Genomic DNA, 14,238 nt, shown 5'->3' with positions numbered 1-14,238 from the left:
ATATGCTATTCACCTTTGGCCTCCACTATGGGATACTCTTCGTTTTCTTTCCACGGAACCAAAGGGATTCCATATTCTTCCTTTTCAACAGCCAGTCAAGGGGTTATTTTCCAATTATACTGAAAGATCTTTAGGGCTAGATTCACTTGGATCTTGGAAATTTGTCCTTAATGATTTTAAATGGCAAGTTCAGTTATATAGGACCATGGATGTTCTATGCTTGATTTCAGGGCAGTGATCCATGCTTCCTTTAAAAACTTAGAGATTTAAATTTTCAATTTTATCAGATTCATAGAATGGGAAAAAATGTATGGAAAGGTACTATGGGGCACAGAATTTTTCTTGTTGTTGTTTCAGGAAAGTTTTCTTTATTGTCCAAAAGTTTGTTTTTAAATAAAAGTTCAGAAGCAGAGACACTATCACTGATGAAGATCATTTATCTCACTCTTTGATTCAAACCTTTGTATTTCTGGCCTTCCCCTATTTTTCTCCAAGATTATAAGCTTTTTCTGTGAAATCTGCTTTCCACTCAGCTTTCCTCCAACCTCCCCACACTCCCTACCCAGTAAGCACTGGAGACTCAAGAAACAGATGTAGACTTGGCTTGAAGATGGAGGGGGCCATGTGAAAGTTGTGAGAAGGAAATGAGTTTGTCCCTTCTTGCCCTCCTGTCATCAGGAATCGGGCAGTGACTGCCATGTCTGTGGAAAAGTCTCACATGTGGTATCACAAACTAACCTCAGCATGATGCTGGAACAGTAGGTGGAACCAGAAATGCCCATCCCAGGTGATAAAACCATCCGTGACTTTCCTAGGAAATAATCATATGTGATGGTTGGATAAACCCATCCATGACATTTTTAGGAAATAACCATATAACCTTATCTTGTATTTCAAATTACTTTAGGTATTTGGTAAAAAAATCATGAGCTTGTGCCACTCCTCTGAGAAGTGGGTTTATCCTGGTTGGAGAGTCAGAGAATAATAAGGTTACGTAGTTGCCAAATAATTTACTTAGAAGGATAGCATCTGGTCATGAGAAGTTTAGAAACTTGGATTGAAGGTTTGGGGATGGCGGTAACCTATAGAAGGAGTAAGGTTCTTTCAACTTTAGCTTAGCTTAGGGAGAAACACGGCAGGACAGACCTAGCAGCAAAGTTATGTTCAGATCGTACTTGGAAGGCAGGCAGCTGATGACTGACAGAATGCCTGAAGGGGACAGTGTCCCTGGATGGAGAAACTCCACAGAGCAGGACCAGGCAGAATATGCCAAGTCTGTGGTGCCTGCGCCATAGAGGACAATGGCTTCCTAACACCAGATACTTTATTCTGATGAGTTGAGAACTGGAGTTAAATTTTAAAAAGTACTACATAACATACCACTTGTTGATTTAATGTACGTCTCCTTGAGGAAGGGTCTGTCTCTTTAACTCTTGTTTCATGTTATTTAAGGGTTAACCTAAAAACAAAGTTATGTTTGGTTAAACTGCTTTATTTTTTAACTAAACTGCATTTTATTAAATGGCAAAAACAACAGCAAAGAAACGGGAAGATGTGGGGAGCCTGGGTGGCTCAGGTGGTTAAACATCTGACTCTTGGTTTTGGCTCAGGTCATGATCTCACAGTTCGTGAGTTTGAGCCCATGTCGGGCTCTGCGCCGACAGCGGGGAGCCTGCTTGAGACTCTCTCTCTGCCCCTCCCCCACTCACATGTGCACACTGTCCCTCTCAGAATAAACATAAAACAAAAGCAAAAAAAGAAACAGGAAGATCTGATGGAATTAACTATGGTTTGAAGTCAGACATTGCTGGTCTTCGAAATCTTGATCTGTCACTTCTTAGCTGGGTGACTGTAGTTAGAGCACCTACTTAGTTTTCATCATTCTTGTTTTTAAAACTGGGATAATGGTATCTAACTTTTAGGGTTGCTGCGAAAAACAAGTCAAATAATAAATGCAAAACCCTAGTTTAGTGCTTGAAACTTAGTATGCAACTGATAAACAATTCTGGTAAAAGAACATTACGTCAGTCTCTTCGTTATACACATCAAAGGAGTTATATTTACCCCTAAACCCTTCTTCCCTAGCTGGCACCAACCTTTCTAACAAAAATGGAAAATACAGGTATAGGGTTCATGAAGAAACAATTTCTTGATAACTTATTTTGCAAATGCAAGGTATTTTAGTAATGGCAAATCCACGGCTCACAGCTGCAAAACTTACATGACGTTTCTCCTCTTCCCATCATAAAATGCTCCAGAGATTTGCACTGGGTGACTATTAGAATTAAGGAAAGACCATGATCAAGTCTTTAAAACCCCCAAATAAGAGGACAATTGGGTACACTTTGGGAAGAAAGGAAGCATTCCTTTACCTTGGTTAAGTAGATGAAGCCACCAGTACTCTACCTGAATGACAAACATAGTTGAAGTCGCACATGCAGGTCATGAGGAAATAGTTGCTCCTCAGTGGTTAAAATCTAGCAGGTATTTAAAGAACATTTGGAGATGTGTAGCTTTCGGCCCAACTTCAAAATGGTTTCACAGGGGACAGCTTGAGTGAGAACCGACGATAGCAGTGTTTAAAAAGTGAAAGGATCGGGGAGATCCAGGCCTTCTCATTCCTTTCAACTCCCATTTCCCAGAGCTCAGCAGCCCCCAGCATGAAGGTGAGGTCTGCAAGAGCTGGTGGGAATCAGCTTCATGATCAACGGAGCCAGCCAAGGAACGGCACAATGGCGGTTTTGTACGAAGACAAAGCGGATGGCTGTGTTTCAACCAATTTACCTCTTTATTCCATCCTATTAATATTTGCAGCCAGGGATAAAGGTTCTTAAATACTTCTTGCAGCATTTCACTGTTTTGCTGAATTAGAATAACAACATAGAGGGCTGTGGCTGCAAGGAATGGAAAATGATTCTGCGCAGCTTAAATGCAAAAGGAAGTTATTTCAAGTCTTATTGGGTAGCTCATCAGATTGAAAGAAGAATTGAAAATCAATCAGCACAGTATCAAGGTAGGTCTAAGAACCCCGTAGCAGGAGTGATCAGTCAGTCTCTGTGGAGACTGATATACAAATGGCTTAGATCTACCTCCACTCCCATGATAGGTCATTCTTCTTGAGACTCAAGTCCTGGGAAAGGGAGTTGAATTATCCTGAATGTCCAGTGGGGAGGGGAAGAGTACAGGGCACTGTGATTGATACAACCAAAGATGTTGATCAGTTTTGCAAAGAAAAACCAAAATAATATTACTTAAAGAACTCTGGAAGTATTCTGGGCAGGCAAAGCCTGTCTCTACAAGACACATCATTCTGGCAGGTAATGATTTTACCTGGAGTAAAGCTTTCCCAGTAAATCAGGTGCTAATGATGAGTGAAGTATAACAGGAGCTAATTATCTGACCGACACCTCACTCCTATTAGAGCTCAGGAATAGCAGGCACTTTGGCATAGATGATTTTACAATAAGTAAGAGGGAAGAGAAAGAAAGAAGAGGAAGGGGGGAAAGGGAAGAAGGAGAAAGACCCAGTGGCTCACATCAAAGCCATGATAACCCAATGAGGGCTTGGGGGTGGTGGTGGAATAAACATCTTCAGCCCTTCCATCTTCCCTGTGTGCAACATGCTTCACATAGTTCTGTCATCATGTCACAAGGCACCTGAAGAAAGGGCAGGTAGAGCCTATTCCCAGAAAGAAAATCTTTCTCCTAGATCAGCACTGCCTACAAGAAATATAATGCCAACCACGTAAGTAATTTTAAATTTTTCAGTAAGGCACACTAAAGGTAAAAATTAACAGGTGAAATTACTTTTAATAATATATTTTGATTCATTATATCCAAAATATTATCAGGCCAACATAATCAATGAAAAATGAATGAGATATGTGACCTTCTTTTCACACTAAATCTTTGAAATCCAGGGTGTAGTTTACACTGACAGCACATCTCAGCTGGGACTGGCCACCCTCCAATAGCCACATGTGGTCAGTGACTACCATATTGGACAATGGATGCTTAGAAAATTCTGGCATTCTGGCTTTGCTTTGCAACATCGAAGTAACTGAACAATTATTGTATGATTATACAATTGTATCTGGGGTATGTGTGAGGGTAGGGTGTTTTGGTTTTCGTTCATTTTAAGCAAAAGTAAAAGGAAACACACTTTATTTCCATTCCATGTTTCCCAAGCTAGGACATTGTTTCTGTTCAGATTCACAGTTGCCATTTTTTTTTCCTAATCCTGTTCTGGGAGGAAGCCAATGTTCTGTGAAACTTCAACAATGGTTTCTTGGGAGACAAAAGAGAAGACTCCCATACAGATGAGGAACATGAGGCCAAGGGAGACCAAATATTTGCCCAAAGATTGCAGGCTGCATGGTTGCAGAGCTGGGATTGGAGCCCCCATGCACGGTGCTCCCATCCGTGGGTGCAGAGCTGCCTCCTCTGCGGTGTGTCCCTGACCTTTGTCCTGCATCAGACCCACTGGTGTCTGGCCCAGCAAATTCTCCAAGTCCTCATTCCCGTGCTATCGCCGTTGGTGTGTGGCTTACTGCTCCCTGATTTTCCAGGTGTGGATGGAGGTGGTCAGAAGGATAAGTGCCCTGCTCTGTGAGGGTGAGGAATGGACTACGAGGAAGAGAAAGCCGCCTCTGAGTCCTTCCTGTTCAGAACACTTATTCTATGCTCTACGAAGGCAGACTCAGTGGTCTAATGACTCTGTTTGATGATGCACACTTTTAAAGCTTCATTCTTTTGGTTACAGGGAGGCCATTTGAGGGGCATAGGAGGGCTTGGAGAATGACTTTGTTCTCACTGGACTCACTTGGCTCCATTAGTAGCACTCTTCCAAGTCATAGGCTGGTGTGGGTCACTTGTAGTTTTTTTTAATTGTAGCTTTTTTCTGATTACGACAATAGTGCATGATTAATGGAGACAATGTGGGGAAAAATAGGTCTGCATCAAAACACAAGTAAATAAAAATCACCTGTATTCCTAGAAGGCGGGGGGGGGGGGGGGGAAGAAAGGCTCAAAATGTTGAATTCTGATGTTTCCTTCTGATATTTTTCAAAAATATGAATATGACATATATACAGTTTGCAGTTTTAGTGAGATTGCACCGTACAATTTGTTTTTTAACCTAGTTTTGCCCTTTGCTTCATTGAGGCCTGTGGGTAGATTGCGGTTTCTAGTCATTTTCCTGGGCCACCAGAATTGCTTTATACAACCCTTTCTCACTGGCCTTATGACCTAGCTGAGGCTGGACCCAGTTCCCCAGATCTCTATGGATGGAAAGCTTCGATCAGCTACTCTGACTCCTGCTGGATTCCCAGGACTGAGGATTCCAATAGGTTAATTTCTCAAAATATACAAAAACTTGCTTTGGCCTGCTGGACAGCTCCAAATATAGCCGGAAGCGTGTCAAAGACTTTGTGGGTTTGGAAGAAGGGTGTTTACCAGCTTGGGGCTTGGAAGGGTGTGTGGAAAAGGGATACAATACAATAAGTAGAAGACAGGTGAATAAATGTGAATTCTCAGCCCAGTCTGTGATGGGCAGGCATGGTTACATGAAACCTAGGACCCTGCCACGTGGCCAGCTCATGCTTGGTTCCCTCCACCCCAACACACACCCGAGCAGTCCCAAGGGAAGGCTTAGCTTTCCCCTCTTTGGGGATGTAGGACCTAGATGGGCCCTGAGAAGAGGAGATGGTTGTCTAGGTGGTACGTGTGAAGGCAGGGGATCAGCGATGCTGATGCGTGTCTGCCCCATGACTTCATGTTCCCGTTCATCAGGTACATTTGGCTAGAACGATGGGTTCCTCTTCCGTTGAGGGAGTGAACTTTTGTTTCCTTTTCCTAAGAATCAGGAAGCAATCGATTATCTTTTTCACAGTAACAAGCAGCAAGAAGCAGTCAAAATTTCTCTTCCTACTTTTTTCATGGATACATTTGTTGACCAACTCCCTGAATTCATCCTAACATGTGCTGATAACTGCATGAGAAAAGCAAGGAGAGAGAGATTTTTCCACCTGTGAACATATGAATAATGGCATTTGTTTTTCCTTTACTTAAAAAAATAAAACGTACTGTCTACAAATACTGAAGATGACAGGAGTATATGCACAGATAATTATATGAATTTAGCGATCCATTTGTCTAGGGAAATCAGCTTTGTTTCAAAGAAGATTAAAGAACAGTGCTCTCTCAGAGTGCTTTTCTCTGCTGATCACCTTCTGATTGTTGACAGGGAGGTTTGCCAATTTCTTTTTCCCAGAAACTTTGTGCTCATGTCAGGATTCTCTCCAGCAGTGTTCCTGCAGAGGTATTGATTGTTCTTTCCCTGAGTAAAAGAACAGCCAAGCCCACCTTCAGCGAGGCCACTCTGGCTCTAGAATGATCAAACATTCTGCCATTTACACACTATGTAGCTCTGGGCAACTCACACCAGCTTCAGGAGCCAGACTCCTCACCTGCGAGACGGGGATGAGGCTGTCTCCCTCACTGGGGTGTGGTGTGGACACAAGGAGGCGTGACTGAATGCTGAGAAAATGCACGGCTGATAAAAGCAACAGTGTTATTGTCCTCCTCTCCCTCAGAACCGAAGGACAATGCCAATCCCTGCCATTTACTGAGAGCATGTGAATGTACCGGGTATCTAACCCGTATGTTCTTGTTTAATCCTTGGGACATCGAAACAATGTGATGAAGTGAGTATTACAAACTCACTTTGCAGATGAGAAAAACGATTGATTTAGGGATTCTTTTCATTATAAAGGAAAGAGCCAGAATGTGAGGCCAGAGGAGTGAAACTTCAGAAGGGATCATCGCCAGCACTTACCAGGGTTCTTCCTTACAGGGGATCTTGCTGCCTGATACATCCCCAACAAGCTGGCGTGTGTGTGTTTGTGTGTTTGCGTATCTTACCATGTGGGAATAAATTAGGAGTAAATGTTAGGCACTCAAAAATACGCTTTCCCCAGAAGGAGACATTGCCCGTTTCTCTCATCTCTGCACTCCTGAGTGGGTGGAAACCAAGCACTGTCCCAGGTCCCCTTTGGCATGGGGGAAGGCTCCCGTTCAGAGCACCCTTGGCCACGCAGAGGCAACCCACCACTCAGTCCCTCGATACAGACTCGGAAGCTTACTGGAGAGGCTGCGTCACCCCTGCAAGCAGCATCTACCCCTGTGCGCACCTAGAGGGGTGGTGAGCTAGGCCTGGGAGACAGTCCTTCTCCACCTTCCCAACATATGCTACCAGTCAGCTGCCCCTGCTTCTGAAAAGAGCGTATTTATTTTCATTACTAATATATGGTTCTCCCCCCTGCCACAACATTGCTCTGTGAACCTTTCCTCTGAATCCCCGAATTCCTTCTTGGGCTATGTTCTGTGCTAGAAGCTTGGCAATTCAGTGGTGACCGGGACAGGCTATGTGAGGAGTGTCATACTCTCTGATCAGGACAACAGACATCAGGCAAAATATCCTGAATTAGTATTTGCAGGAGATCCATGTGCAGGTACAGGAAGTACAGAATGCTTTGCAAACATAAAACTGGGGGCCTCTGAAATCCTCAGTCTCAGGTCCTCATCATTAAAATTGGTAGTAAAATTTCTTCTCATGCTGATAATAGCAGATTTTCTGAGAGTCCAATTATAAAGTACTTTGTAACTTTTAAATGTCTTATGTTATTTTTCTGCTTTTTAATAGGAATAATTATGAGGATACCTAAATTATGAGGAAGCATATTACCATTACTGATTATAAAATAATCCTAATCACATTTAATATTTTTTCTACCTTCTCTACAGACGAAGTAATTCCACTTCCCAAACCTTCTTTGAGATAACATATTCTTTTTTTTTTTCATTTTTTTTAATTTTTAATATTTTTTATTTATTTTTGAGACAGAGAGAGACAGAGCATGAACGGGGGAGGGGCAGAGAGAGAGGGAGACACAGAATCGGAAGCAGGCTCCAGGCTCTGAGCCATCAGCCCAGAGCCTGACGCGGGGCTCGAACTCACGGACCGCGAGATCGTGACCTGAGCCGAAGCCGGACGCCCAACCGACTGAGCCACCCAGGCGCCCCGAGATAACATATTCTAATCATTTGTACAGATGTGGATAGAGCCCTTCCTGGACAAAATTGCTAGCTGTGGGGGTCATAGGCAATGAGGGCCAAAGGGGATAGGAGATTGCTCAAGAGAACATGCCTTGAACGTCTATCATCTATGAGCATCTCACAACTGCTTTACAAGATGGGTGTTCTTTTTCCAGTTTTCTGAGAAGGAAGCAGTTTTTAGGGTTTTCATTGAAGTTGTCAAGGCCACTCAGCAGGTGGGTGGTGCAGTCATCAGCATCTGAAGCCTGTGCTCTCCCATCAAGCCAACAAGCATCCCAGGAACATTAACTCTGTAGCCTTTTTGCCCCCTTGGAGGTGCTTACTGAGCCGGCACTTTTCTGGTTTAAAAAGAGGAAGTGGATGGACATTCACTGAAAGTGTTTTTGACTTAGCTGTGAGCTCCCCATCCCAGTGCTGAGCTCCTGGAAAATGGAAACTCCCTTTTGTGTTTGGTTGTTGATACTATGAAGCTTCTAGAAGGTATGCAATACAAAAATTTAAACTGAACCAAATGACCCCTTTCAATGTCATTTCTATTATAAAAAATGACTCAGAAATGGCACTGGCTCCCTTTGGCAGTATTTCAGATGGAGCGAAAAGTCTAGAGAAGCAATTAATGGTGTGCATTCTCGACTCTATGGGGGCACCCTCAGATCTGGCTCCCCACTCCACTGACTCATAATTCTTGCTGAGGCTTGAGTTCTTTTCTGGAAGGCACTTCTCCAAGTTCTACATCTGGCCCTGCTCTAATTCTTGGTGAGCACAATGAGGCCCGTGCTCTGTAGCCTGCCAGGGTACAGGGTAATATTTCCCATTTGCTTTCTCTCCTCAGAAAAACTATTCAATGCAGAGAATTAAAAAATGTGGCAGACACAAGCATTTTTTTTTTTCTTAGCAGCAAAGTCTGGGATATATGCCCTTCAACAGCAATTAGGTTTCTTGTTCACTTCAATCTCCTGTATTATCTTACACCTTGGCATGATTTCTGATGTGACATTTTCCTGTAGAGACGCAACGTAAGACACTGACACTCACTTTGCATTTGACAGGAAGTTGTTAAGGCAGCACTCACAGTTTGGAAGATATAGGAAAATAAGTCATCTTTGCATGACTTATTCCCAAAGCCCATTATAACAAAAAGCCCCTGATAATTCCAGTTCATATTAAATTTTTGCCATTCAGAGAAAGAACAATTTGGGCAAATAAGTGCTCATTAAAATTTATTTAGAGGGAATATTTTCCATTAGGGTATTTCATTATTTAAGAAGAAAATAGAAGCCTATGTAGTAATGCATAACTCTTACACCAACATGGCATTTCAGATAAATTACATTTGGATAAAGATGAACGTGTTTGGGTTTGGAAGGCTGATTGATTCTAGCAGGTACTGTAGTTGCATAATTATAAGCCATGTTGAAAGAAGTTACTAAAAAACAAGGATGAACCCAAAGAAATCCACCAACAAGCCAATACAAAATAATTCCATGCTGGCCTAATTTTTGTTCCTTTGGGAACTGAGGTTTGGGGCCCCCATATAGAAGGAGCAGGCCCGTGTGCATTCCTGAGACTGGGTGGTTAAAGGGATAGAGAGGCAGTTTAAGGAGTCAACAGGGAATAGTAGGCAGTCTCAAGAATACAGACCCTACCTCATGGCATCACATTTCATTTTTTTTTAAGGCAAAAGAAAGATGACTTGGCCAGATCTGGGGTTGGGCCCACCAGGGAGCAGCCGTGAAATTTAGGTAATCACACATCTGTCTTAAAGAGCTGCATTTTCCATTCATAACTGGCTTAGTAACTTTTTTAACACAGACTCACAGCAAGTTCTCAGGATGCCACTTTTTGCCTCAAGGCCCTCTGCCCAGACACCTCGGATGATGAAGCTTTCTCTCTAAATAGGTTCTAGTACCAATTCCAATGTGTGTACGTGGTGGGGGCGGGGGGGCACTTCCCACATCAACAAGCAATTCTCAGGATACCAGCAGATTGCCCTACAATTCAACTCAATTCCGACACCATCTACCTGGAGACAGCATCAGATTCCACAGGTTAGAGGCTCAGTCCTACAAGACTGTCCCCAGCCCCCACCCCAGCCCCATTTAGATGCCAGTTGCAAGCCCAGGCTATTCTTTGCACTTCTCACTGATTGGCTATACACTGGAAGTTCCCAAGAGCCTCTACAGTTGATTAATTTGTTAGAGTGGCTCAAAGAACTCAGGAGAAACATTTTACTTCCTGGATTACTGGTTTATTATAAAAATATAGAGCTAATAAGGAATAGCCAGACAGAAGAGGTGCAGAGGGTGAGGGGTGGGAACCGGGTAGAGAGCTGCAATGCCCTTTCCAGGGGCGCCACCCTCCCAGCACCTCCACGTATTCACCCCCCTGGAAGCAATGTGAACCCTGTTGTGCTGGGTTTTTATGGAGGCTTCATTCTATAGGCATGACAGATTAAAATCGCTGGCCAATGGCGATTGATTCAAACCCTGGCCCCTCTCTTCGCCTTGGAGGTCGGGGGCGCCAGGTCCTGAAAGTTTCAACCCTCAAATCATGTGGTTGGTTCTCCTGGCAACCAGCTCCCCATCCTCAGGTTACCTAAGGACATTCCAAAAGTCACCTTGGTAACAAAATGAAAGACACCTCTGTTACCCTCTGCACAAGAAATTCCAAGGGTTTTAACAGTTGTGAGCCAGGAATAGGCTGATAACCAAATATATTTCTTACTGTCCATCACAATATCACACTCTCCATCTCCTACCCAGGTTTTCTTCAATGAGCCCCCTTTCTGCCTCCACATCTTCCTCAAGTGGTATCCTCTGCACATGGTTGCCATGGTTACTTGTCTTTCTGTTGTTCCCACTACTGGAATCCAACAAGTTTCACAAACCCTCACCTCACCTCTCAGAGGGTACACTTACTTTATTTACCAGTTCCAACTTGTACCCCTTCCTCACTCCTCAGCCTGAATGACTACATCCTGCTGAGCCAGAAGAGTGAGCGAGCACAGCACAGGTAGGGAGAGCTCCGCATGATCACCCATGGCCTTGGTACCTGGGCCAAGGAAGTCCGTTACCTACTTTAAGCCTCAATTTCAACATTTAAGAAATGGGCATAAAACATCCATTTCAGGGAAGTTCTGGAGATAAAATGATATAATGTATAGGAAAAGGCAAGCAGGTTGTTACCGATTCAACAAACATTCATTAATCAAGCAACATTTTATGTGCTGTGAGCTACATAGTGTTTCCTGGTCCTTGTTTTCATGATCCTTATCGTCTGCTGTCTGGAATGTGGCTGGCAGTCAATTAATAACTGAGAGTAACACTACCAAAAAAACAAACATTTTCTTTATTCTATGTTATTAAATTAAATGCTTAACTTCTGCTTTACTCAGCCCTGTATATGATCAACATTTATTTAATATTCTAAGCAGGTTGCCTGCCACAGCTTAGAACTTTTGAATGCCAAGGGCCAAATCAGATTCTTATCTCATACAAAGAAGCACTTGGTAAATCTTCTGATGGATTTCAACCTTCTGTCATTTAGCATATATTAGGAGTAAGTCTCATACATCCCATTCATCAAGTGATGTCCAACATGATTAAGATGTGAAATATGTGCTTACCCAACTGAAAGAGACAGTTGCTAGTAAGTTAAAAATCGGTATCATTCTTCTCCATGTTTCCCAAACTCAGTAATTGCTGGCTAACTTGAACTTCAAGGATAATTGCCAGGAATTAGAAGACCTGTAAGGTAAAATGAATTTTAGTTCTCGACAGACCACCAGTATTTTCCTTTTTCTTGTCCTACATTTTAAAAAATACCATTTATCGTTTACTTGAGCAGCTCTGATTCCTCAGGGAAACAAAACTGATAGTAAGCTATAGAGATACAGTTTCCAGAAGTATCAAAATAAAGCAGGAAAGAGGAAATCAAGATATTTATTTTTTCCCAAGATATTTCTGGAAAACCTGGAGCTCTAAATCCCATGCTCTTAGTTGATTATTCTTCGTATACATACATTGCCATCCTAGCGAGGGCCCACTTTGCATTCTCATGTTCTTTCACTGGTGTCAGACTTGAGTGGGGATAATGGGGATAATGCAGGACCTGTCTGGCAGTGAAGGTCAGGGACATGTTTTCAGTCATGGAACTAAGAAATGCTTGGACTTGCGGACATCTATATCTTCACGTACCTAAACTCTCCTAACCAATATATGTTTAGTTTTAATTTTAAAGCCTTAACTTCAGAACTCAGAGTTTTTAAAAATTTTTAAATTTACGTATTTATTTTGAGAGAGAGAGTGCCTGCACGAGTCGGGGAGGGGCATAAAGACAGGGAGAGAGAGAATCTCAAGCAGACTCTGTGCTGTCAGTGCACGACCTGACATGGAGATCAATCCCACAAACCGTGAGATGAGAACCTGAGCTGAAATCAAGAGACAAGACACTTAACTGACAGACCCACCCAGGTGTCCCTCAGACTGAGTTTTAGTCTCACATGAGATGCTCTTTAAAGTCAAGAGTTATTTATTTATTTTATCCTTATGCAATGGTTATTATCAATTAAACGGCAGTGGTCAGTGGTCAAGTTAAACAGCATTGTTCCCCTACCAACAATCGTGTATGCTTCAAGTTCATTTACATAATGAGTACAAAATTTAACTGTTAATAGTTTATAGGGGCCAGATAAAGAAAGAATATTATGATTACTATTTTTAAAGTACATGATCAACCAGGATATTCAGTTGAGATCCCATAAAGTCAATGCCATGTGGGCAAAGACATTATGCGTTAGGACAAAACTGTTGTACATCCAACCTAACGAAACCTAAAAGTGGGCCTCATCAGAAACAAAGTGATCTGTTGGTATTTTAACTGCGCTTAGGACAAAAGCCAACACTCTTTAGGAGAAGATAACATAATATGCAGTCTCATTCACAGTGTCCAGCATGCAGTAAAAAAGTAACCACACATGGTAAGAAGTGTCCAATTATAAATAGAATAGTCAATAGAAACAGACCTACAGGTGATCCCAAGTTTGCAGGCAAGGGCTTTAAAAAAGTGGGTAATGTATAAAAAATAACATGAATGTAACATTGAATATTTAAATCGAAAATTGTGATCTATAAAAAATAATCAATGTCCTAGAAATGATAAAATACAGTATTTGAAGTAAGGAACTCTTTGAATGGATTTAACAGTAAAATGAACACAACAGAAGACAGGATTAATAAATCTGAAGAAATATCAAAGCAGAGGTCAATGTACATGAAGCATGAAGAATGAAGAAAAACAACAAAAAACCCCAGAAATAAACAAAAAGGAAATGTAGGACACTGTCAACAAGTCTAAAATATGTGTCATTGGAAAACCAGAAAGAGAGATGTACAGAAATTATATTTCAATAAATAAGAGAGCCAAGACTTCCAAACCTGATGACAGACACTACTCCATTGACCAAGAACTTCAATTAACACTAAGCCAAAGAGCTACAGAGAACACCACACGCAGGTACATTACATTTAAACTGCCAAACACCAAAGATAAAGAGAAAACCTTAACGGTAGTTGAGCTATGTGTGTGTGCATTTTGTTGTTGCCATGGTAACCTTCAATAGCAGAGCTAGGTGTACATTTTTTTGTTGCTATGGTTACGTTTGTCCCATAGGGGAAAAGGAAATGGGTAGGGATTTATGCCTTTTGTACCACCCCATCCTCCATCTTTCTTGTAAGCACCCAGTGATGTCCACGAAGAATAACCTGTGAGTTGGTACAAAATCTCTTTGTGTCTGAGAACCTCAGGAGTTCTATACTCTCACACTTGCCCATGCTTGGTCTTTAGCAACTCATTAACATTTTTTTGCTGAAATATGACCCAGTTGTGTGGCTTGGTGAAGAAATTAGGATGGCCTCCTTATTCGAGGCATAGTTGTGTTTGTGTCAAATTTTCTCTGACTGTGGGAAGCCCAACCTACGACGGGGGAAGGAATATTGGTCAACCTTGTCCATGGAATTAGTTCTATTGGTCTAAATTCACTTTCTGCATCCAGCCCAATGCATGGTAACTACTGCATTTGGATGGTTCCTTTTCTGGGAGCAAAGGGCTGTGGGTCCAAGCTGTT

At 42.2% G+C, this 14,238-nt stretch overlaps 2 long non-coding RNA genes across 2 annotated transcripts in view; both read right to left on the bottom strand.

Annotated features, from left to right (window-relative positions):
• Positions 1–851, bottom strand: part of LOC125916602 (uncharacterized) — a 45,163-nt gene extending 44,312 nt beyond the window's left edge. Inside the window, exon 1 of the long non-coding RNA XR_007455976.1 lies at positions 739–851. This is a non-coding gene — a long non-coding RNA (uncharacterized LOC125916602). The remainder of the gene's footprint in view (positions 1–738) is intronic.
• A 523-nt stretch (positions 852–1,374) lies between these two features.
• Positions 1,375–13,685, bottom strand: LOC125916603 (uncharacterized). Its single transcript, XR_007455977.1, has 3 exons — positions 13,550–13,685; positions 11,740–11,860; positions 1,375–1,459 (listed from the first exon to the last, which is right to left on the bottom strand). It is a non-coding gene; the product is annotated as an uncharacterized LOC125916603 (long non-coding RNA).
• Between the last annotated feature and the right edge of the window lie 553 nt (positions 13,686–14,238).

The sequence above is a fragment of the Panthera uncia genome, assembly GCF_023721935.1.
Source record: "Panthera uncia isolate 11264 chromosome E2 unlocalized genomic scaffold, Puncia_PCG_1.0 HiC_scaffold_20, whole genome shotgun sequence".
NCBI lineage: Eukaryota > Metazoa > Chordata > Mammalia > Carnivora > Felidae > Panthera > Panthera uncia.
The sequence above is the reverse complement of the archived record's forward strand: the minus strand, read 5'-3'. Positions and strand labels throughout refer to the sequence as shown.